Source organism: Macaca nemestrina, chromosome 16, assembly GCF_043159975.1.
Source record: "Macaca nemestrina isolate mMacNem1 chromosome 16, mMacNem.hap1, whole genome shotgun sequence".
Taxonomy (NCBI): Eukaryota; Metazoa; Chordata; class Mammalia; order Primates; family Cercopithecidae; genus Macaca; species Macaca nemestrina.
In genome coordinates this window covers 77,885,836-77,907,395 of record NC_092140.1, presented here as the reverse complement: position 1 = coordinate 77,907,395, position 21,560 = coordinate 77,885,836, and the positions used below count along the sequence as shown (strand labels likewise).

General features: G+C 37.8%; 1 protein-coding gene and 1 pseudogene across 2 annotated transcripts in view; one reads left to right on the top strand and one right to left on the bottom strand.

Moving 5' to 3' along the window:
• Positions 1-21,560, top strand: part of LOC105490713 (fibronectin type III domain containing 3A) — a 223,432-nt gene that overhangs the window by 51,427 nt on the left and 150,445 nt on the right. The window lies entirely within an intron of this gene.
• On the bottom strand, positions 11,441-12,347 carry LOC105490769 (cell cycle checkpoint protein RAD17 pseudogene; annotated as a pseudogene).

Here is a 21,560-nt window from a genome sequence, read left to right as displayed (position 1 = left end):
TCAGGACACTAATACTTTAAATATGTAAATTATTTATAAATGAAGTTATTTTAGCTTATAGATTACATTTATTGCTAAAATAATTATAGCATATTGCCATGAAGTTAAAATTTGTGGAGTCTGTAAAACGCTGTTTTTCTAGTATATTTAGAATTTTTACAATTTGAATATAGAATTTCAGAGTTTATGAATTTATTGAGAATGATCAGTCCAGCTGCACTCCTTGTGAAATTATAAATGTGGAAATTTTCAGAAGCTGTCTTACGAAGAAAGCTATTACAGACTGCTGTAAGACACCTGAAACATAACTTTTACAGACACTAATTATTCACCTTTAAAGAATGTTCTAAGTAATTATATTTTAGTTAATTTGTTAGTATGGTTGAAATGACTGTTTCATACAGGTACACACACTTACCATTTGGGTAATTTGTTGCAGAGTTTGAAATAACTTAACAGTATTTGTTACCCATATAACTTTCATCACAAAACTTCTGAAACTTAGAATTACTTCAATAACTTATTTTGACGTGATCCTATTATGTTGTGAGATACTAATTGTTTTAATTCTAAATCGCATTATGAAAACCTGTGTTTTTGAGTTTTAATGAGCATAATGAATTGCTTTTGATATATTGATGCAGTTTATGTAAGAAAACTTATTCTTCTGTGAAGAGACTATCAGCATTTAAGATAAAACTTACTTTATTAAGACAAGGCAGAAATTTTATTAAAAAAATAAGTTAGTTTATGTTCAAATGCAGGCAGTTTATACTGGAAGCGTTACATGTTAAGGGGGTACATGTTATTGCTCAAATATAAGCTATGCAAACAGTGAATTCATATTTTAAACTCAATCCTAAAATGAACAAAGTAAATGAGCATGAAAGTGCTTTGTTAACAATAAAGTAAAACACAACTTTAAGCTGTGATACTGTAATTATCCCCTTTAGTAATCTTGATACCCTGGACTTATTTTGAATATCAGTTTTTAAAGAATGGTAGAATGGTTAAAAAACATGCAAACCCAAATGACACCTGGAAATTGGAATCGATGCTAATATTCTAATTACTGTAGAATCTTTGTGTTTTTTTCTTTAAAATAATTTTAAGTGGAAACATTTTAAGTCTGACTTTTTAATAGAACTGGCTTTAGAAAGACAGATTTATTGCCAACCTACACATGTATATATGTTCAATGAGATACATGGCACCCATGTGCAGGTAATGACACTTTTTAGTAGGATTAGTAAGAGAATGAAGAACAGATCTACTTATAAGCCTTTCTGAAATAAATGAGAACACAAATCCTTAGTTGCATATATATACACTGTATGTACATATATGCAGACATTGTCTATAAATGTCTATATATGGGATAATGCCTCATTATATTTTAAGAATCTCCCGTATGTGAGGCAGTATGTTGACATACAGAATATACAGCGTTTCCCTTTGTAGAAAAGTCACTAAAGTTTACAGTTAAATTAAAAGCTGCACACCTATTAAGTTATAGAGTAGAATTTGAATGTAGAATAGTCTGACTCAAAATTGATTTATCTTTTCTATCAAAATGACTTTATTTCTGTGGAAACAAGTATGAAGACAAATGAGCCTAAACAGGAAAAAAAAATATTTTCTAATTACCACATATTATACCCTATATACTGTTTAGTATTGTAATTGGCTGTAACTGTCTCTCTTACTGATTAATCCTTGTATCCCCAGCTCTTCAAAGAGTGCCTAACATATAGTAGTTGCCCATTAATTGTTTGCCAGATAAATGAATTAAATGGGCAATTGGTTGATTCTTCTCAGTTGTTTGTCTATATGCTGGTATCAAGCATATATTCTTACTTAGGTTGAGTTATTATCCATCATGGAACTAAACATCCAAATTCAAATTCATTAGTTTGATAATATTCTTATCTTTTATTTGCAAATCTTAATTTCTATTTTGACTTCAGCTGAAATATGTTATATAAGCCTGTCAGTCTACAGATTGACAAGATCTAGCCAAGTATAGATAAAGCTTAATTCAAAGTTCATGTGATCAAGTTAATTTAATAGCACTTTAATGTATAAATAATTTAGACATATTTGTGAATTGACAGGATGTTCAAGTGAAATGAATTTTCTAGCTTAACTTCTCAGGAAACTCAGATGATTAGTTCAAATTTAGACATAGTGAGATGGAGGTACCTGCAGTTTATCAAGGTGGATAAATCCAGAAAGTAGTTGAAAATGGAATTTTAAAGCTCAGGGCATCCTGAGATACATTGTCTAATACAGTAGCCATTAACCACATGTGGCTATTTAAACTACTAGAGTTAAATAAAATTGCAAATTCAGTTTCTCATCCCTACTAGTCACATTTCAAGTGCTCAATAGCCACATACAACTAGAGGCTATTATATCAGACAGCACAAATGCTATAGGACATTTCTGTCATCACAGAAAGTTCTATCAGACAGCACTGGTGTTGAAGCTGGAGGAAAGGATTTAGGAGTCATTTGGAGATGGACAGTAGTTAATTCAGCAAACATTTATTCAACCTATGTTTTTGTAAATGTACTATAGCCTCTGTGACTACAAAAACAGATTGAGGTCTAAATGTACCACTTTAGTTGCTGTAAATGTAAAAATAGATTGAAGTCTTATGAAAGGCTTGTGTTATAGTGGAGGTGACATCTTGTAAACAACTAAATACAATTTAGTGCTAAGTGTCATAATAGAAGGATATACAGAGTGCTTTGAACCTTAGAATGGGAATAATATAACTTTGCTTTAGGATGTCAGAATCTTGAAGGATGAGTAGAGTTTTCTGAAGAAGAAATTATATGTTCACAGTCATAGTGGTTGAGAAGCCCTGTTTAGGAAAATATTAGCAGAAATCAAGTCCGAACTAATGCCAAAGAATAGTAAGTCAGTCACAGACCAGAAAATAAAGGTGAAGCTATTGACCATTAGAACACTACATTGAAAGTAGTAGAGTAGATGGGTATCTGGAAAGCTAAAGGATCAGCATAGGAAAATATGAAAAGTAAGGAGTATGCAGATCCTGGACCAGTTCAGGAGAACTCTCATAAGCATTGTGTTCTAGGTATATTCTCTTTCATGTGTGTCCACTTGGCTAGGCTAGAGGCAAGTCCTTAAATTGAAAGATCTATATTGATAAAAAATAATAATACTAAGAGCTACTCATACAGCACTTACAATAACAGCTAATATGTGCATAGATAGTGCTTATTATATGCCAGTCACTGTCCTGTGCACTTATTATATGTTAACTCATTTAATCGTCACAAGAACCCCATGAATGCTGAAGTAATTTAAAGACCTTTAACCATGGGTTGGAGGAATGAATGGTTTGGCTTAGCTAACTATTGCTAAATGTATGTTATTAACTGTCATTCAAGGATACAAGGCACAGAGGATTTTCTCCTTTATTATTGCTATCAACCACAGCAAACATAAAGGAACAGTTGGATAAGGAAGAAATAGAAGAATTAGACATTCCAAATGTTTATGTGCTTTCTGTAACTTGGGGGTTGTTATGCGCAGAATTGTCATGTTCCCCCTCACCCCCTGCCACAACCCAAAATTGATATGTCGAAGTCCTCACCTTCAGTATCTTCAGTACCTCAGAATGTAACTGTATTTGGAGACAGAGTGAAAGGGGAGAGTTCCCTGGCCCCACCCCGCTTGCAGGACATGCAACAGAGGTGTGCCTCTCTGTTCAGCCACTGAGAGCTCCAACCCCTTATGGGAGCGGGAGCTCGCAGATGGGCAGGTGCAGGAGCCAGAGCAAGCATGTTGGGCTCTGGCCCCATGGTAGTGTCTACGGGTGGGTGCCTGTGACTCCCAAAGCCCAAGTGGGTGTGCTGCGGTGCACTCTTTTACCTTTGCCGTACACAGATGGCTTAGGTGCCTTCTTGGCACCCAGGTTCTTGTGCGGAGTCCAGGAAGAATAAGGACTTGAAGAGTGAATGTGGGGGCTTTATTGAGTGGTAGAAGTGGCTCTCAGCAGGATGGATGGGGAGGTGGAAGGGTACCGAGAGGGAAGATTATCTTCCCCTGGAGTTTGGCCGTCCAGCGGCCAAACTCTCTTCTCTGATTGTCCCCACCGAATTCTTGGTGTTCAGGTGCTCCTTCTCTGCCACGCTGTTCTGCTGTTTGTCTGCTCATCTCCTTCTGGAGCCTGGGGTTTGGGATTTATATGGGTACAGGATAAGGGGGTACAGTGGGTCAAAAGACAACTTTTTGGGCATGAAAGCAGGAATGCCTGTTCTCACTTAGAGCCACAGGTATCCAGGCTTGAGGGTGGGTCCTTTGCCAAGGAACTGCCCTCTTCTGCCCACTATTTTCCTGTCTCCTGTCCATATCATTTTCCCCCTCTAAAGAGAAGGTGAGCCCCAATCCAATATGGTTGGTTTCCTTATAAGAACAGGAAATTAGGACATAGACACATACAGAGGGAAGACACAGGGAGAAGATGCCATCTACACATCATGGAGAAAGACTGCAGAAGAAAATAATCTTGCCAACACCTTGCTCTGAGACTTCTAGCATTCAAAATTGTGAGAAAATTTCTGTGGTTCTTTTTTATGGCAAACCTATCAAATTAATACAATAGCCAAGATAACTTTTTTGTAAATATTGGAAACATGAATATATGTTTTTGAATTCTGGATTGATTTTCTTACTGTATCTACTAAATCCTTCACCAAGTTTTAGAAATGGAGGTGTGAGGTGTTTACTTTGTTGTTCTCAGACCTAACAATGTTTGTGAAGAATGCAAGTCATATTCCTTTTGGGATGAGGCGAGAAAGTTAACTAATATCTATAAAACTGATGCCATTCATAAACATTTTTCTTTAATTTTTTTTCTGTAATTTGGTTTTGTAGATTTTTTTTGCAAAAATATAGGTGAACAAGAAGTTAGGGGAAAAATATAGATTCTTCACCCACCAGAGAGGGACCTGAATACATATACAGTGTTTTGAAAAAGTCCCAGGGTGATTCTAAGACAACATCCCTTCCATCTGGTGCACATCTTCTCATCTGATAGATTTTGGTGGTGCTGTGGGTCAGATGGAAGGTTGTTATTTTTCTTATTCTCTTTTGTATGTAAGAAACTTAGACTGACAGAAATTAAGCAAAATTGAAGTAGGGGACCAAGGAATTGTGTATTACCGTTGGAATGTAAAATAATATTTTTCAAAGTTAGTAAGGTATAATTTATGCATAGGCGTAATCTTTTCTATAATACCAGTCTTTTGAATAATACCAATAATTTTCTGTTAATTTATTTTTTAAAAATCTGAATTGTACTAAATGATATCTCAGACATCACTTAACTCTAACTTTTCCCAAGCTGTATGCTCTGTTTGTTTGGAGGTTCCTATCAGGCTTGTTTGTCTCTGGTATCCATGCTCTCTTGTCCTTCCTCACATCAGAGATATCTTTTGCTGCTGTCCTGCTTTTTTGAAACTTAGTTTTCTCCCTCAAGTAAATAATTTTATATATGAGCCTCTTAAATCTTATCTATCCTCTTCTGTAACTTCTCCAAGCCGTTGTATTTTTTTTATTGTTTATTAAGAACTGTAGTGAGCATTAAATTTTAATCATATTTTTTCTATATTTTTGTAGTCTTAACTAACATATATACTGGGCATATTTATAACTTTAGTCAGTAACATTTTCATTATCATACTTTCTCTGTTTTTTTTGTTTTGTTTTGTTTTGTTTTTTTATTTTTTTTTTCCTGAGATGGAGTTTCGTTCTTTTTGCCCAGGCTGGAGTGCAATGGCACAATCTTGGCTCACTGCAACCTTTGCCTCCTGGATTCAAGCGATCCTCCTGCTTCAGCCTCCCATGTAGCTGGGATTACAGGCATGCACCACCACACCCTGCTAATTTTGTAATTTTAGTAAAGACAGGGTTTCATCATGTTGGCCAGGCTGGTCTTGAACTCCTGACCTCAGGTGATTTGCCCACCTCGGCCTCCCAAAGTACTGGGATTACAGGCGTGAGCCACCGTGCTGGCCCTGTTATTTTTTAATGTAACAGTTTTGTGTACATATTTTCATGTGTCATCATAGGACACTTGTAAGAATAACTTAAAAGTCTACATGGCATGGCAATTATTTACAGTCATGATAAATTCTTATCTGCCCTTTGGTAGTAGCCACCTTACCAAAAACATGTTTTAAGCATATGTTTATCTGTTATTCAAGAAGTAATGTAATTATCAGTAGTACTGAATAATTAAATTCAGGAAACACTAAAAATGCTCACTAATTGTATACATCTCTGTTTAAGATGCTTGAAGTTGGACTGTTGGCATATATTCAGACAATAACTTTTATGAATTGCCTACTCACCCATTATTGACACTAATACTCAACCCAGACATTAGAAGTTCCCACCATTTGCACTTACCGATGGCAAAGGAGAACTCCTAGGTGTCACACCAGTAGAGCAGGGTCTTAAAAGTGCCAACAAATCTGTTGCTAGAAATGAAGGAAGTGAAAGAAACTGAAGAGAGAAACATATTGCAGAATTTTTACAAATGGTATAATGAAACTGTCCAATCTGAACTCTGATTCTTTAAAATGGTTGGGAGTTGTAAGATCAGCAGTGCATTTGAGATAAGTGCAAACTTAAGAGTATGGTTATTTGTTTCTATGAAATTTAAAGATATTGAAGGATTTAGTTTTTAAAAGTCTAATAAAGTACTTTATAATCATTTTATGATAGTATATTTGCAAAATGTGCTCTATAATATACCCTTGTGCAAATAGAGACATCAATGATAAGAATAATAGAGTGATGGATAATTTACCAGGGTTCCTCACCTGTCACACTTCTAAGAGTTACTTGGTTTACAGGATTTTTGTAGTCATTTCATTTATGATTATGCTGGAAACAGTTTTTTTTTTGACATATTTTATCTCAGATAAAATAGCTAGTTAATTTGTAGTTCTCCTTTCACTCTTCTCTCTGCTCATCATATTGTACTGTTATAACAAGATTATGGAAAATGCCACTGCATTTGTGGCAGATGGATGTAAAATAGCACAGGAATCCAGAGAATTTGAAGATATATGAGTCCTGTGTTCTGGAGCTGGCCAAAAGTTTGATTATTTGCCAGAAAGCTGTGAGTGGGCTTAGCATTTAGACAGGGACCTTTATTACAAAGTAGCCCTGGTTTAATCTGGCATGTTGGCGACAGTACATACAACATACACATCTGTGTATGTTAATTTCTTCTCATCTCATATTTTCAATTTAGTCTTTTAATAATTCCCTAAAATAACTATTTCAGTTGGTATTACTCAGTGACCTAACTTGAATCCTGTGACTGTTTCTCTGCCATACTGTGAAAGCAGTTAGTTTTGTCTGTTTTGTTTACTACTCTATCCCAGTTATCTAGCAAAAAACCTCACGTTATAAGACATTAGTAATTGATTGTTGAATGAATTAATCAGTTCCACACACTTCGTAGTCCTCACTCTGCAGTTGTTTATTCTTTGAACAAAAGTTTATTGGAAACCTATTGTGGACTAGGCATGGTGGCTCATGCCTGTAATCCCAGCACTTTGGGAGGCTGAGATGGCGCATCACCTGAGGTCAGGAGTGTGAGACCAGCCTGGCCAACGTGGCGAAACCCCATGTCTACTAAAACTACAAAAATTAGCCGGGCATGGTGGTGGGCACCTGTAATCCCAACTACTCGGGAGGCTAAGGCAGGAGATTTGCTTGAACCCAGGAGGCGGAGGTTGCGATGAGCCAAGGTCACGCCACTGCACCCCAGCCTGGGCAACAGAGCGAGACTCTGTCTCAAAAAAAAAAAAAAAAAAGAAAGAAAGAAAAGAAAGAAAACCTATTATCAGCCAGGTTCTAGGGTATGGAATTTTATAAGACAAGTTGAAGTGTTTGGTTTCATAGTGAGCTTTTATTCTAGTGGAGTGGAAACCACTCATTATAAAACCAAATAATTGCACAAAATAATTTCAGATAGTGATAAGTACTAGGTAAAAAATAAAATATATGTGAGGGGTATATATACCCTACAATTTAGTTGTCAGAGAGCATCTTTCTGAGGAGATGACATCTGAGATACGGGAGTAAAAAGGAGCCAGCCTTATGAAGATCTTGGGAGAAGAACCATAATTTTAATATTCCCCTAAATACAACTTATATGTTAATAGAAAGATATTTATAAAATCCATTGTAAAGCCATCTACTTGCATCAAATCCTCCAAAATTTGAGTATCTTCTTGGGGGGGGAAGCCCCAGGCTTGAAAAGGTAAGTATTTTTTTTTTTAAATTTTTTCTCTTGGCTATCTTTGATTACTCTTTGTTATCTTGGTGACTCTGATTACTCTTACAACTATTTTATCATCTTCCAGCATTTCTTTGTTTTCTGATTCGCTATTTCTGCTCATATTTTTGTTTCCTTCCTTTTATTTTCTTTGGATTAGCTATGCCTTTTCTCACTGAGTTGGACACTTACATACTAATTTTCAGCTGGGTACAGTGGCTCACACCTGTAATGCCAGCACTTTGGGAGGCCAAAGTGAGAGGATCGCTAGAGCCCAGAAATTTAAGACCAGCCTAGGCAACATAGTGAGAACCTGTCACTACAAAAAATAGAAAAAATTAATGAGGTATGGTGCTGCATGCCTGTGGTCCCAGCTATGATACTTGGGTGGCTGAGGTGGGAGGATTGCTTGAGCCAGAGAAGCTGAGACTACAGTGAACCACAGTTGTGCCCCTGTACTCCAGCCTAGGCAACAGAGACCCTGTCTCAAAAAAAATTAATTTTTGTTGTAAGTATTTAGAGGTCTGAATTTTTTGATAAATACAGTGTTGTTTGCATCCTAAGGTTTAACTGTAGAATGTTTTGGTTACGTTCGTTTCTGTTCCTTTTCTATTATTCATTATAATTTCTTCTTTGGCTTATGAATTATTGAAACGTTTACAGACATTTTATGTTTTTGCTTTTTGAGAGCCAAGGTCTCACTCTGTCACCCAGACTGGAATGCAGTGGTACAATCAAGACTCACTGCAGCCTTGACCTCCTGGACTCAAAGAATCCTCCCACCTCAGCCTCTCGAGTAGCTGGGACTATAAATGTGTGCCACCACACCCAGCCAAATTTTTTTGTAATGTTTTGTAGAGACAGGGTCTTACTGTGTTGCTTAGGCTGGTCTTGAACTCCTGGGCTCAAGGTATCCTCCCGCCTTGGCTCCCAAAGTGTTGGAATTACAGGTGTGAGTCACTGGACCCAGCCTGCAAACGTATTTTTAAGCTTTTAAAAAATTATTTTATTTTTAACTTTTGTGTACATTGAAGACATTTAATACTAATTTCTTTGAAATTTGTGAAACTTGATTTATGGTGTTCTATGTGGCCCATTCTTAAATTTTTTTTTGCTCCACTTCTTTATGTGCTTGAAATGAAAGTATATATTTAAATTGTTAGGTGCAGGGTTCTTTCCAAGATCATTTAGGTCAAACTAATTGATAATGTTGTTCTGATATTCTGTATCCTTGATAATATTTTGTCTGCTTGTTCTGTTAATCACAGAGATAAGTGTTAAAACAGCCTGTCATGATAGTGTGATTGGTTTGTGATCCTTGTAATTTTTTTAATTCAATTTGATTTTCTCTTTTTTTAAATAAGCAAAACTTTGGCCATTTTTTCCCTAAGTCTTAAGGTTTATTTATAATAATGATTGCCTTCTACAATGCTTTATAATTTATATTTACAACCCCCCATAAATTTTTTGTATTCTGGATTATTCCTTCACATTTTCTGATATTTGGCGTAATGATGAAGCACACTTCATATCCATTGACCCCTCTCCTTCAACAACTCAAAACATTAAATAAATACTGTAGAAAAAATGAAGAGATGACCTGAAGACTTAATCATCTACATATAGATGACAGAAGAGTCAGTTCTTTGTAATGAAATACTGTAAGAGTGAAGAATTAACAAATTGTTTGTAGTTTAACAGAAAAGCATAGTAACTCTTTCCAAAACCACTGAATAAAAGTAAAATGAATCCTTTACGTAGCATTCTAATTAGCAGACTGGTTTCCATATCCCATCATTCTCATAGTCTTCTGTTGTCGTGTCTTCTTCCATGTCTCCTTGGGATGAAAAGGGCTGAGGCTGGTTGGCAGGTAGTTCATTCCCACTATTCTGACTCAAAGATACCAGGTTTTGGGTTCAGTGGTTTGAGTGAGTTCACCCAGAGCTTCGTCTACAAGCTGTCCCCCATTAAGCTGTGCCTCCTCTCTGCTGTCAGAGTCTATTATTCCGTGCTCCCTGTCAAGTAGGGCTTCCATTTTCAATCTTCCAAAGTGTTGCTCCAGAGGGAGCTTTCCAATTTCTTGGATCAAAGAAATCTGAGGCCGAGCGTGGTGGCTCACGCCTGTAATCCTAACACTTTGGGAGGCCAAGGCGGGCGGATCACCAGGTCAGGGGTTTGAGACCAGCCTGACCAACATGGTGAAACCCTGTCTCTACTAAAAATACAAAACATTAGTCAGGTGTGGTGGCACGCACCTGTAGCCCAGCTACTCGGGAGTTTGAGGCAAGAGAATCACTTGAACCTGGCAGGCGGAGGTTGCAGTAAGCTGAGATCACGTCACTGCACTACAGCCTGGGCAACAAAGTGAGACTCCGTCTCAAGGGGAAAAAAAAAAAAAGAAATCTGAGCTTGATTTCTCATTTGAATGGTTAACAGAACAAGATATAGCGATAGCGAAGTTTGGAAGCATAAAGCTGGTAGGCAGAAGTCAGAAAAAGTGCTTTTGTTGCCAGGCCATTTTTTTCAGTACTTTTTAAGTGTTAGAAACTACTGGCGTTTGTGCAAGGTTCAAAAACTTGATCCTTCTCCTTTGGCAGTGAGCAAATCCTCAAGATTTGTTGAAATGTATCACATCTTTCATAGCTATAGATGTACTACCCTGAGTAAAGAGCGTGTATTCTTGTCACAAATGAGGATATCTGCAAAACTCAGAAATTCACTGGCTCTCATAAGATTTTTCCTTTCCTTTCCCCTTTCCTTTCCCCTTTCCTTTCCCCTTTCCTTCCCTTCCCCTTTCCTCTCCCCTTTCCTTCTCCTCCCCTTTCCTCTCCCCTTTCCTCTCCCGTTTCCTTCTTTTTTAATGGAATCTCACTCTGTCACTCATGCTGGAATGCAGTGGTGCCATCTCGACTAACTGCAACTTCTGTCTCCCAGGTTCAAGCAATTCTCCTGCCTCAGCCTCCCGAGTAGCTGGGACTACAAGTGTGTGCCACCCTGGCCAACTAATTTTTGTATTTTTAGTAGAGACGGAGTTTCATCATGTTGGTCTCAAAACACCTGACCTCAAGGATCCACCCGCCTCAGCCTCCCAAAGTGCTGGGATTGCAGGTGTTAGCCACCACACACCCAGCCAAGATATCTACTTTCATTAAAAAAAAAAAAAAAAGCTGTGTAGTTTTGGTGAAGATATAAATTAAATAAATAACCCTCCTGTGTGACATTTCTACCTCTTCCTCAAATTGAACAAGTAATGTATCCTATACCATACTCTCTTAAATGAGAAGACAACAAAGGTGAGTCTAGTTCTGTTAAGGATGCTCTTCTACAATACAGTTTTTCCCAAAGCTCTGAAGAGAAACAGAGAAACGACTTTGCCACCAATAGCTTGGACCTCTTGATTTTCAAAAACCCTGACAGGATGTTTTCTTTGTTTTGATTTTGACAGCACAGCATCTGATTTTAATGACAGACCTTTCCCCCCCCCCCCCATTGTCAAATAAATTGTTCTTTTCTTTTGAAGGAGAAAACTGGAGGCTGTTTCTTACACTTCAGATATCACCAGAACATCCTTGACAGAGCAATTCTAGAGAAGTTTTTATCAGGGACAATACTTTTTCCTTTATTCTTATTACCATCTAAAGCCAGTATTCAATTAAGAAATTTTATGATAATTGTTGTTGCCACAGGGTTGAAGCTAATATTTGAGATAGAACACTCTTCTTGAATTACTCTGGGAAACAATAACCTTTGATTATTTCCATTGAGACTGTCAGAAATTATAAATATAAGAGGACATCGACCAATCTGCACATTCTTTCTTAGAACTTCATGTAAAGTATCAGAATCTCAACAGAACTAATCAGGTAAATCTTCAACCAAAATTATGTTCTTATCAGTCCTCAGATCATCTCCAAGCATATATAGCTTGCGATACTTTGTTGCCCTTAGTAACAACTCTTTGTAAACTGAGATCTAAGACTGATAGAAATATAAGGCAGCTTGATTCAGGATTAAACATCTTGAAACAATCTTTTTGGAAGTCTGTTACAACTGGATTAATCCACTCTTGTTCTTGAATACCATGCTTCTTTGGTAGTATTTTTATAGTAATTCTTTCCACATCTAGGAGGACTTGTTATGAATAAGATAGATATACCCTGTTTGGGTTGCCTTTCTAAGACGAACTTTCATCCAGGTTTCAACTTCATTTATCTTATGCACATCAAGTTCATGCAGAGTTTCTGGTTTATATTTATCCACCCATAATTCATTTTCAGGCAGATATTCTTTTAAATTTTTTAGAGATAAATCTGTTCTAAGGAAGATAACTTTTTTTTCTACGTGGAAATCTATTACTTTCTAACATTTTTTTCTTGTATGACATGAGTGATTCACACCTAATGTGTAGTAATAGTGTTCTCCCTGTTCTCTGAAAAATCACATGATCAGTCTACCCAGTCTTCCACCTTTGTGGAATGTAAACCAAAAACTATCTAAGGCAAGTCTCTTTTTAAAAAATTAAGAAAAATGTTTTTATTTCAATAGGTTTTTGGGAAACAGTTGGTGTTTGATTACCTGAATACATTCTTTAATGGTAATTTCTAAGCTTTTGGTGCACCCATCACCCGAGCAGTATACACTGTACCCAGTGTGTAGTCTTTTATCCCTCACCTCCCCCCACACGTTCCTCTGAGTCCCCAAAATCCAATGTATCACTCTTATGCCTTAAACTGAACATGCATTTGGTTTTCCATTCCTGAGTTACTTCACTTAGAATAATCGTCTCCAGTTCCATCCAGGTTGCTGCAGGTGCCATTATTTTATTTTTTTAATGCCCGAGTAGTATTCCACGGTGTATACATACCACATCTTCTTTATTCATCGTTGATTGATGAATATTTGGGTTGGTTACATATTTTTGCAACTGCAAATTGTGCTGCTATAAACATGCATGTGCAGGTATCTTTTTCGTACAATGACTTCCTTTCCGCTGGGTAGATACCTAGTAGTGGAGTTTCTAGATCAAACAGCAGATTTCCTTTTAGTTCTTTAAGGGATCTCCATGCTGTTTTCCATGCCATAGTGGTTATACTAGTTTACATTCCCACCAACAGTGAAAAGCATCTATTATTTTTTGATTTTTTTGTTATAGCCATTCTTGCAGGAGTTGCACTGTGGTTTTGATTTGCATTTCTCTGATCATTAGTGATGTTGAGCATTTTTCTGTAGGCTTGTCGGCCATTTGTGTATCTTCGAGTATTGTCTGTTCATGTCCTTAGCCCACTTTTTGATGGGATTGTTTGTTTTTTTCTTGCTGATTTGTTTGAGTTCTTTGTAGATTCTGGATATTAGTCCTTTGTCATATATATAGATTGTGAAGATTTTCTCCTACTCTGTGGGTTGTCTGCTAACTCTGAATTATTTCTTTTGCTGTGCTAAAGCTTTTTAGTTTAATTAAGTCCCATCTATTAACCTTTGTTTTTGTTGCATTTGCTTTTGGATTCTTGGTCATGAAGTCTTTGCTTAAGCCAATGTCTAAAAGGGTTTTTTCTCATTGTTATCTGCTAGAATTTTTATCGTTTCAAGTCTTAGATTTAAGACTTTGATTTATCTTGAACTGATTTCTGTATAAAGTGAGAGATGAGGATCCAGTTCCATTCTTCTACATGTGGCTTCCCAATTATCCCAACACCATTTGTTGAATAGGATGTCATTTCCCCACTTTACGTTTTTGTTTACTTTGTTGAAGATCAGTTGACTGTAAGTATTTGGCTTTATTTCTGGGTTTTCTATTCTACTCCAATGATCTGTGTGCCTATTTTTATACCAGTACCATGCTGTTTTAGTGACCTTATAGTATAGTTTGAAATCGGGTAATGTAATGTTTCCAGATTTGTTCTTTTTCCATAGTCTTGCTTTGGCTATGCAGGCTCTCTTTCAGTTCCGTATGAATTTTAGGATTTTTTTTTAAGTTCTGTGAAGAATGATGGTGGTATTTTGATGGGAATTGCTTTGAATTTGTAGACTGCTATTGGCTGTATGGTCATTTTACAATATTAATTCTACCCAGTGTTCTGTATAGTAATATTAATTCATGAGCATGGGATGTGTTTCTGTTTGTGTCATCTGTGATTTCTTTCAGCAGTGTTTTATAGCTTTTCTTGTAGAGATCTTTCACCTCCTTGGTTAGGTATCTCCTAAGTGTTTTATATTTTTGCAGCTATTGTGAAAGAAGTTGAGTTCTTGATTTGATTCTCTGCTTGGTTGCTGTTGGTGTATAGCAGACCTACTGATTTGTATATATTAATTTTGTATCCTGAAATTTTGCTGAATTCATCTACCAGTTCTAGGAGCTTTTTGGATGAGTCTTTAGGGTTTTCTAGGTGTATGATCATATCATCAGCAAACAGCAACAGTTTGACTTCCTCTTCACCAATTTGGATGCCCTTTATTTCTTTCTCTTGTCTGATTGCTCTGGCTAAGACTTCCAATACTATGTTGAATAGAAGTGGTAAAAGTGGGTGTTCTTGTCTCGTTCCAGTTCTCAGGGGGAGTACTTTCAACTTTTTCCTGTTCGGTATAATGTTGGCTGTGGGTTGGTCATAGATGGCTTTTATTACGTTAAGGTATGTCCCTTCTATGCTGATTTTGCTGTCTTAATCATAAAGGGATGCTGGATTTTGTCAAATGCTTTTTTTGCATCTATTGAGATAATCATGTGATTTTTGTTTTTAATTTTGTTTATGTGGTGTGTCACATTTATTGACTTATGTATGTTAAACCATCCCTGCATTCCTGGTATGACAACCACTTCATCATGGTGGATTATCTTTTTAATATGATGTTGGATTCGGCGGTTAGCTAGTATTTTGTTGAGGATTTTTGCTTCTGTGTTCATCAGGGATATTGGTCTGTAGTTTTCTTTTTTTGTTTTGTCCTTCCCTGGTTTTGGTATTAGGGTGATACTGGCTGCATAGAATGATTTCAGGAGGATTCCCCTTTTCTCTTTCTTTTGGAATAGTGTCAATAAGATTGGTACCAATTCTTCTTTGAATGTCTGATAGAATTCAGCTGTGAATCCATCTGGTCCTGGCCTTTTTTGTTGTTGTTTGCAGTTTTTTTCATTACCAGTTCAGCCTCTCTGCCTGTTGTTGGTCTGTTCAGAGATTCTTCATCTTCCTGGTTTATTCTAGGAGGCTATATATTTCCAGGAATTTATCCATCTCCTCTAGGTTTTCTAATTTATACACATAAAGGTGTTCATAGTAGCCTTGAATAATCTTTTGTATGTCTGTGATATCTGTAGTAATAGCTCTGTTGTGTTTCTAGTTGAGCTTATTTGGATCTTCTCTCTTCTCTTCTTTTCTCTCTCTCTCTTTTTTTTTTTTTTTTTGAGATGGAGTCTTCCTCTGTTGCTCAGGTTGGAGTGCAGTGGCGGGATCTCAGCTCACTGCATCCTCTGCCTCCCAGGTTCAAGTGATTCACCTGCCTCGGCCTCCTGAGTAGCTGAGTTTATAGGCATGTGCCACTCTGCCTGGCTAATTTTTGTATTTTTAGTAGAGAGAGGCTTTCAACCATGTTGACCAGGCTGGTCATGATCCGCCCGTCTTGGCCTCCCAAAGGGTGAGATTAAAGGCGTGAGCCACCACAGTCAGCCTTCTCTCTTCTTTTCTTGGTTAATCTCGCTAATGGTCTATCACTTTTATTTATCTTTTCAAAGAACCAGCTTTTTGTTTCATTTATGTTTTGTAGTTTTTTGTTTGTTTCCATTTCATTTAGTTCCAGTCTGATGTTTGGTATTTCTTTTCTTCTGCCGAGTTTGGGTCTGAATTGTTCTTGTTTTTCCAGTTCCATGAGGTGTGAACTTACTTAGATTGTCTGTGCTCTTTCAGACATTTTGATGTAGACATTTAATATGATGAACTTTCCTCTTAGCGTCGCTTTTGCTGTATCCCAGAGGTTTTGATAGATTGTGTTACTATTATCGTTCAGTTCAAAGAAGTTTTTAATTTCCATCTTGATTTCATTTTTGACCCAGTGATCACTCAGGAGCAGGTTATTTAATTTCCATGTATTTGCATTGTTTTGAGTATTCCTTTTGGAGTTGATTTCCAATTTTATTCCACTGTGGTCTGAGAGAATACTTGGTATATTTCAATTTTCTTAAATTTACTGAAAGTTGTTTTGTGGTCTATCATATGGTCCATCTTGAAGAATGTTCCATGTACTGATGAATAGAGTATATATTCTGCAGTTGCTGGGTAGAATATTCTGTAAATATCCGTTAAGTCCATCTGTTGTAGGGTATAATTTAAGTCCATTGTTTCTTTGTTGACTTTCTGTCTTGATGATCTGTCTAATGCTGTCAGTGGAGCATTAAAGTTTCCCACTATTATTGTGTTGCCGTCTATCTCATTTCTTAGGTCTAGTAGTAATTGTTTTATAAATGTGGGGGTGCATATCCAGTGTTAGGTGCATATATATTTAGAATTGTGATGTTTTCCTTTTGGAGTAGTCCTTTTATCATTATATAATGTCTCTCTTTGTCTTTTTAAACTGCTGTTGCTTTGAAGTTTGTTTTGTTTGATACAAGGATAGCTGCTACTACTCCTACTTTTGGTGTACATTTGCATGGAATGTCTTTTTCCACACCTTTACCTTAAGTTTGTATTAGTCCTTATATGTTAGGTGAGTCTCCTAAAGACAGCAGAAACTTGGTTGGTGAATTCTTATCTGTTCTGCTATTCTGTATCTTTTAAGTGGAGCATTTAGGCCATTTACATTCAATGATAGTATTGAGATGTGAGATACTGTTCTATTCGTTGTACTATTTGTTGCCTGAATATCTTGTGTGGTTTTTTTTGTTTTTGTTTTTGTTTTTCATTGTGTTATTGTTATTGTTATATAGGGTCCTGTGAAACTTATGCTTTAAGGAGATTCTATTTTGGTGTATTTTGAGGATTTGTTTCAAGATTTAGAGTTCCTTTTAGCAGTTCTTGTAGTGCTGACTTGGTAGTGAATGAATTCTCTCAGCATTTGTTTGTCTGGAAAAGACTGTCTTTCCTTCATTTATGAAGCTTAGTTTCGCTGGATACAAAATTCTTGGCTGCCAATTGTTTTGTTTAAGGAGGTTAAAACAGGACCTCAGTCCCTTGTAGCTTGTAGGGTTTCTGCTGAGAAATCTGCTGTTAATCTGATAGGTTTTCCTTTTATAGGTTACCTGATGCTTTTGCCTCACAGCTCTTAAGGTTCTTTCCTTTGTCTTGGCGTTAGATAACTTGATGACTATATGCTTAGATGATAATCTTTTTGTGATGAATTTCCCAGGTGCTCTTTGTGCTTCTTGTATTTGGTTGTCTAGATCTCTAGCAAGACTGGAGAAGTTTTCCTTGACTATCTGCACAAATACAATTTCTAAACTTTTATGTTTCTCTTTTTCCTTGGGAACACTAATTATTCTTAGCTTTGTACATTTAACATAGTCCCAAACTTCTTGGAGGCTTTGTTCATATTTTTAAATTCTTTTTTCTTTGTCTTTGATGGATTGGGTTAATTCGAAAGCCTTCTCTTCAGGCTCTGAGGTTCTTTCTTCTGCTTGTTTGATTCTACTGCTGAGACTTTCCAGGTGAAATTTGCATTTCTCTGAGTGTGTCCTTGATTTCCAGAAGTTTTTATTGTTTTTTATTGATATTTATGCTATCTATTTCACTGAAGAATTTTTCTTTCATATCCTGTATCATGTTTTTGATTTCTTTAAGTTGGACTTCACCCTTCTCTGGTGCCTGCTTGATTAGCTTAATAATCTACCTTCTGAATTCTTTTTCTGACAATTCAGAGATTTTGTCTTGGTTTGCATCCATTGCTAGTGAGCTGGTATGATCTTTTGGGGGTACTAAAGAATCTTGTTTTGTCATATTACCAGAATTGTTTTTCTGGATCCTTCCCATTTGGGTAGACTGTGTTAAGAGGGAAGATCTGGGATTGAAGGGTTGCTGTTCAGATTCTTTTGTCCCATGGGGTGCTCCCTTTGATGTAGTGTTCTCCCCGTTCTCTTAGGAATGGGGCTTCCTGAGAGCTGAACTTTTGTTTTTGATCTTCTGGGTCTAGCCACTCAGCGGAGGTACTGGGCTCCAGACTGGTACTGGGGAGTGTCTGCAAAGAGTCCTGTGATATGATCCATCTTCAGGTCTTGTAGCCGTGGATATCAGCACTTGCTCCGGTGGAGGTAACAGGGGAGTAAAGTGGACTCTGTGAAGGTCTTTGGTTGTGTTTTTGTTTAGTGTGCTGGTTTTATGTTGGTTGGCCTACAGCCAGGAGGTGGCACTTTCGATAGTGCATCAGCTGTGGTCCTACAAGGAGGATGCAAACTTGCCCTAGGGATACCTGGTTAAGTATTCAGGTTTCTCAGGTGGTGGGCAGGGCCATAGAGCTCCCAAGACATTACTACCATTGTCTTCAGCTACAAGGGCAGGTGGAGAAAGACCACCAGGTGGGAGCAGGGATAGGCATGTCTGAGCTCAGCCTCTCCTTGGGCAGGGCTTGCTGTGGCTGCTCTGGGGGATGAGGGTGTGGTTCCCAGTCCAATGAAGTTATATTCCCAGGGGGTTTACGGCCGCCTCTACTGAGTCATACAGGTCACCAGGGAAGTCGGGGAAAGCTGGCACTCACAGGCCTCACCCTGCTCCCACTCGGCCACAGTCCTGAAGGCCAGTCTCACTCTAGCTGTAACCCCCCAACAGCACCGAGTCTATTTCCAGGCCACTAGTGACTAGGGCTGAGTACTTGCCCCAGATCATGAGCCTCCCCATTCAGAAAGCAAGCAGACTCACAGTTCTTCGGCATCTTGGGGAGCCTGCAGTGGTGACACAGTTCCTTAGAGGGTCTGTGGATTCTCTTGGCTTTCTTAGTATGTTCCTGTGGTAGTTCTTGGAGCAAAAGTTTACGATATGAGTCTCCACATACTGTTCTGTCTGAGTGGGAGCTGCAAGCTAGTTCTGCCTCCTATCTGCCATCTTAATCCTGAGACAGGTCTCTAGCAGTTTAGAAATTTATTTCATTAGGGTTACAGATCATAACTCATGACACAGCCTCGGGATGTCCTGTAAACATGTGCCCAAGGTGGTTTGGTTGTAGCATGGTTTTCTATGTTTTAGGGAGACATAAGACATCAGTTAGTACATGTGAGGCATACAATGGTTTGGTCTGGAAAGGGGGAATAACTCAAGGGGTGTTGAGGGGTGGCTTATAGGTCATAGGTGGATTCTGCTATTTTCTTACTGGTTGAAGGAGCTATTATAAGACCTGGAATCAATAGAAAGGAGCGTCTAGGTTAAGGGGTTGTGGAGACCAACGTTCTTATTATGTAGATGACATCTCATATGTGGCCACCCCCAGAGGCAATAGATGGCAAATATTCCCTATTCAGACCCTTAATAGGTGCTAGACCCTCAGCCAGTCTTTTCAGAATCAGAAAAAGTCCTGGAAGGGGAAGAAGATTCTCTGGAATGTAAATTTCCCCCACAACAGACAGCTTTGTAGGGCCATTGCAAAATATGTCAGAGAAATATATTTTGAGGTAAAATACTTTGGTTTCTTTCAGGGCTCTGCTATCTGTCATGTGATGCTATACTAGAGTCAGGTTGGAATTTGGTATCTTATTTCTGCAAAGAGTCTGTTCTGTCAGTCTTAGGATATTGTATTTTAATGTTAATGCTGGTCAGTTGTGTGCCTGAACTCCAAAGGGAGGAGAGTATAATGAGGCATGTCTAACCACTCCTTTCCCGTCACGGTCTGAACTAGTTTTTCAGGTTAAGTTGGGTCCCTTTGGCCTAAAAGAGGGTCCTTAGTCAGGTAGGGCACTTAGAATTTTATTTTTAGTTAACAGAAAGATGCCTTTGGTCTAAGAAAGTTTTGACATTATAAACTTTAATAGTTCATCTGTAGTGTCCAATCTGTAGTATATTAAAATATAATTCGTTTCCATTAAAAAGAATGTAATGGTTGATGCCAGGTTCCTGAAAGGAGACATCAGAGGTAGAAGATACATTCAGGACTATTCCTATCAGACCCACTCTCACCCCACACATTGCACAGAGGATATTAAACTTAAACTTCATTCAACATAATCTTGTAATCAGTGTTGAACCTTACTGAGCATACATGTCCCTGCTCCAGGCTGTGCGCAAACCACCTTGGGCACATGTTCTTATAGTGCATGTTTCTGCACTCTCACCTTTCTCATCCCCAGATGGGATGGGCAGGCTGGGAGGAAGAACAGTAAGAACCCAGGAAGATATGAAGGCAGAGATGGACATCTCTATGACATGCATACAACATAGCCATGGTCAAGGTGGCCTTATTCTCCCAGAGCGGCATCCACTCACGGGCAGAGAGGAGCTCAAGCCCTGCTTCAGGTGGAAGGGCAGTTGCCTGGCCCTACCCAGGATCAATGCTGAGCCCCTCGGAGGTCCTGCTTCCCAGGCACCCTGTTTATATATTATATTTATATTTGGATTTATTTCTAACTTCATTTTTTTTTTCTATTCACTCTACTTTTTTATCTTTTTCTAGTTCATTTGTGGTGAGGGTCTTTTAGTTCTAAACTCTTAATTTTTACCTGAGATATCTTTATTTCATTTTCTTTTTGAATTACAGTTTAGAAATAGGATTAATTTCTAGGTTGATAGTTGTTTTCTTAAAACTCTGCATATATTAATACATTGTATTTCACTGTGGCAGTTGAGAAATTTGCTCTTCTTTTTTTTTTTCTTTTTTAGAGACAGGGTCTCACTCTGTTGCCCAGGCTGAGGTGCAGTGGCACAATCATGGCTTACTTCAACCTTGGCCTCCTGGGCTCAAGGAATCCTCTTGCCTCAGCCTCCCAAGTAGCTGGGAATACAAGCATGCACCACTACACCCAGCTAGTTTTATTTCTTTGTAGAGATGGGGTCTTGCTAGTTGCCCACTATAAACCAAAAATAAAATCCTAAGGCCCCCCAACCATCTGAATAGATCGCCCCCCTTGGCCAGGGCACTTCAAAGTTGACCTGCAAAACTGATTCAGGGCATGACGGGAAGGGAGGATAGGACATGCCTTATTATACCCTCCTCCCTTTTGGAATTTAGGGGAAGCCGACCAGCATTTAACATCAAAACAGACCTTAAATTTGATAAGAAACATTTATAATCTATACTCTCTGAAGCCTGCTACCTGGCTTCATCTGCATAATAA